General features: G+C 44.8%; 1 long non-coding RNA gene across 3 annotated transcripts; it reads right to left on the bottom strand.

The window, feature by feature from the left end:
• Nucleotides 1–440: 440 nt before the first annotated feature.
• LOC121649185 lies at nucleotides 441–3,790 on the bottom strand. 3 transcript variants are annotated; one of them, XR_006012079.1, is made up of 7 exons: nucleotides 3,184–3,787; nucleotides 2,760–2,946; nucleotides 2,043–2,590; nucleotides 1,467–1,764; nucleotides 1,239–1,361; nucleotides 1,011–1,118; nucleotides 441–908 (listed from the first exon to the last, which is right to left on the bottom strand). It is a non-coding gene; the product is annotated as an uncharacterized LOC121649185 (long non-coding RNA). The 3 variants fall into 3 exon arrangements; XR_006012080.1 differs by having other exon boundaries at nucleotides 1,467–1,701; nucleotides 2,043–2,946; nucleotides 3,184–3,790; XR_006012078.1 differs by having other exon boundaries at nucleotides 2,043–2,946; nucleotides 3,184–3,788.
• Between the last annotated feature and the right edge of the window lie 391 nt (nucleotides 3,791–4,181).

The following is a 4,181-nucleotide window of genomic DNA, read 5'->3' as shown; positions in this document are numbered from 1 at the left end:
CTAGCGAGGTATGCAGGCTGCTACGATCAGGACCAGCTGAGCTCTCTAACTGGTTTAAACTGGTCTGCACTTCACTGCCAGATATTCCAGGTCTGGAAGCAGAAGGTTCCAGTAATGCTTGTAGCTGTACACCACTAGTTGTGGATGCACAGCACCAAACCTCCGCCTCTGGTCTTACTCAAAGCTGCAGTCCGGCTGGCATGGAGAAGAGAGTGCCCGCTAGCTCCACCGCTATGTCGGGATATTGTTGTCCAGCCAGGTCTCAGTGAACATTTCCACACAGCTGTCCGTCTTATGTGTAGGGCTGGGTATTGATCAAAATTTTCCGGTTCCAGTTCTGATACCTTCATTTCGGTGCCGGTTCCTGACGGGTACCTATTTCGGTTCCTATTTTATAATATTACCCCTTAAAGAAAATTTCATCACAAATTTCATTGCACATATTGGAGTATATTTATTAGTGCTATTTCCAGTGCAAAAATATGAACTCAAGAGGTAAGAACTCAAACATCTTCACACTATAAACACGCACGTGCAGACACACACGTGCCAATGTAATTAACAATTTTTCTTCAAGAAAATTAACATGTCAGCCTTCTCAGGGGACAGGCAAACCGTTCCTGGCTGATGGTGTCCCCAGCCGTCCAAAATGTGCGCTCAGCAGGAGTGGACGATGCCTGCACACAGAGGTACCTGCCTGCCAAGTTGGATAACAATGGCAAGGTGTCTCTAAAAGTCCACCACCAGGTTGCTGGGTTCACAGAGGTCAGTGTGGATGGCAGTTCTCTGTATCGCTGTATCTCGTCCTGGGCCTTCTCTGTAATAGTCTTTGCTGTCTCCTGCCTGGATTCCACTGCCAAATCCTCATCAGCAAACAGCTCCCCAAGGGCAGAGAGCCCTGGTTTTCTCTGAAAAAGACAACATGAAAGTATCAGGGTAGATGCCAAATTAACTTTGTTCTCATAATGAAATGAGGAGGAAAACGATAACATTGAATGTTTTTATTTTACCTTTGGGTTTACTGTAACTGTAGAGTCTTCATCAGATGAGTCTTTGCCTTGGTCACCAGCTGTCCCTTCCAGCTCTTGCTCCATTTACTCGGCCGCTACACCTTCAGTCTACATTCAACGGAGAGGGGATGTATGAGGAGAGAGGGGGGTGTGAGGAGAGGGAGTTAGCCTATGTAAAACTTAAAATGGAAGAGGAATAAAATGTTACTAACAAGTAACAACAAACACCTGTTGTGAAGCCCTATTTATTAGCTCCTTCTCCACTCTGGACCACACTTCGTCTGTCACTTTGGTCTTGAACCTTGAATCCAAGGCTGTGCCCTCCTCCAAGAACTGTCTGATGCTCTCATCCTGCAAGATAAAAACAGAATAGTATGTCATGTTTAGTCATTGCAATGGAAGTCAGTCATATCATATGTGGGTTTACATGTTTCTAAATATGATTGCACTGCATACTTGGTATCGTTGAGAGAGGTCACCCCAGATCTTCTCCTTGATGGCCCGTGTAAATGAGGAGGAGTCTTCATCGGTAACTGTTAAGTGTTGTTGCAGTTTACCCAGGATGGGCAGAATCTGGCCCAAAGTTGGACTCCTTTCAGTGGAGATGCTGAGAGTTGAAGTGTAGAGCATCTTCATAACTCTGACAAACTCTTCCGCCTTTCTGTAGTCGTCATCAGTAATCCTTTCCAGCCTGCACAAATATATGCATATATGCGGGTCCTGACATCAAGAACAACTGCATGTTCTGGAAGACCTATAGAAAGACAGCGTACAGTATATGTGGTTGTTGGTTTATAGTATTCATGAGTATTAAGTAGAAGTAGGCCTACTGTTAGAGGTAATTACAACACTAGTAGTATGACATTATTTTATTTGCAACTATGTAATGCCAAACTACTTGTGCTGTAATTACATTCATAACAGTACTTCTACTTTATACATCTCTGATAGTATTAGTGACAGTTCATTCAATATCCATCTCATTCACTTTTCTCACTGTTGGACTAAGTTTAGTCAATTCTGACTTCTTACCAAGAAGACGCTGCTTCTCTTTAAGCACTGACTTTGCCAAACTGCTTCGTTTCATCCATACCGCCAAGGCCCGGATTCATCCTGCACACCTTGAAATTGCAGGTACATTGTAAAGTTTTTGTGCTGCTATATTTAGTGTGTGGGCAAAGCAGCCAATCTTCCTGATGTTCATCTTTTTAATGGCTACATTCATGTTAGCTGCGTTGTCAACTGTGATGGCAACAACCTTTTCCTTTACTTCAAACTCCTGAAGAACATCCCCTATCTCCTCAGCTATCACCTGTCCTGTCTGGGAAGTGTACACAGCCCTGGTATGCAGGATTTTCTCTTTCATTTGCCCTTCTCTCACGTAGTAGACAGAGACAGTCAAGTAGTGGTCCTGAGCCACGCTGGTCCACTCATCCGCCGTCACAGCCACATCCCTGACGTCTCTCAATTCTGCCGTGACCCTTTCCTTCTCGGCTGCACACCAGGCTGGTATAAATGTATTTGCCAGCATGTCTCTGCTGGGAGGCTGATACCTGGGGTTAAGGGTTCTTATCATCTCCCTAATTGACAAGACATTAGACAAAACATTAACAATAACATTGTTATGTTCTCATTGCTTAAAGCACATCACTTAAAATACATCTTGGCTTACTTTAGATAAATAAAGATAAAGGAGTACAAATAAATATTCTTTAAGTTATTCAATAATAACCTGTACAGCCAACTTACCTGAACCACGGAGTCTCCACCGTAGAAAACGGCAGCAAGCCTTTAACTACAAACCGCGTCACTGCCCTGTGGTACTCTGCCTGTTGATCTTTAGACATTTTGGCCCTTTCGGCTGTCGTGAACGGGTTTATGGCAGTAGATGCCTGCCTTTTCCTCCTCACATCAGGGACAGGGACGTGGGCAGAGGCTGTAAATGTATACATTAAGTTTTTAAGAATAGGAGGGGAGGTTAACATTTTTTACAAATAAAAATAACACTCATGCACACACACACACCCAGGCAGCCTACACAATGAAACAGCACATTTTAAAAGCTAGCATTTTGCTGTTCGCAGTGCCGTTAGCTACATGAACATACAACAACCAGGCAGCTAACTTACAGTGACAAACAAAGCAGTTCAACGGAATTCACTGAACAACTTACCAGATGAAACTTCAGAAACGTGCTTTGCTCGGTGTCAGATGAATCCGAGCCCTCCTGCAGAGAAGTCGGGAGTGGCAAAGTCGAAGTCGAGGGTGCACTTGAAGTCGACTCCGAGGAAGAACTTGTGGGAGAGAAAAGTGTGCAACTCTCCGCTCTCAAATTTATTCCACGGACCGTCAAATGTTTCAATAAATTAGATGTGTTGCTGTTCTTGCAGACGATGTTCTTGTCGCATATATTGCAACACGCAGTAGATTTATCATTCTTGCGAAAATATAACCAGGCTTTCGACTTCGGCATTTTTGTAGACTTTGTCGATGCATCAAACATGGAAAGACGCTTGAGAACGAGAGGGGCGTGATCAGTTTGTGTACTTCATGCACGCGGACGTTTCAGCCAATCAGATGACAGCTACTTACACGTGATAAACCTCTGGGCACCGAAACTTGGAACCGACAGACGAGGCATGTTTCAATACCAAGTAGAACCGTCACATTTCGGTCGGTGCCAAGAAAGAACCGACATTCGGTGCCCAGCCCTACTTACGTGAGACGATCCTCAGACAAATTCTGTCCAGTTTGTTGGTGAGAGGCCTGGCGTTGGCGAGGAGGAGACTGGGCAGAGTCGGTCTGGTTGCCTTGTAGCCTAGCATACAGGCCGCTCCACTTGCCTCGCATTTGTTTACGTTGTCTCCTTCGTCTCCTGGGCAACAGAGAGGGATAGCAAGGGCGTCTGTGGTTTGCTGCAGCTCGGGTGGCATAAAATCTGGCTTTGGTGATGCAGAAAACTCCTGGTTTTCTCCCAATTCCAGCAGGTCGGCCCTTCTGTACTGGATAAGGACTTTCAGTCTTAAAAATGCAGGAAACACGAACAAAACCTTCAAAACAGATGTAAATAGCAGAGAGCCTGGAGCCACTGTGTGTGCTTATGCCGCCATTTGGAGGTTAAAAAAAAAAGATCTTCAGGAAGCACAAACTCCCTGGCGACTCAGGAAAGAG

The sequence above is a fragment of the Melanotaenia boesemani genome, chromosome 11, assembly GCF_017639745.1.
Source record: "Melanotaenia boesemani isolate fMelBoe1 chromosome 11, fMelBoe1.pri, whole genome shotgun sequence".
Taxonomy (NCBI): domain Eukaryota; kingdom Metazoa; phylum Chordata; class Actinopteri; order Atheriniformes; family Melanotaeniidae; genus Melanotaenia; species Melanotaenia boesemani.
This window is presented reverse-complemented; position numbering and strand designations above follow the sequence as displayed.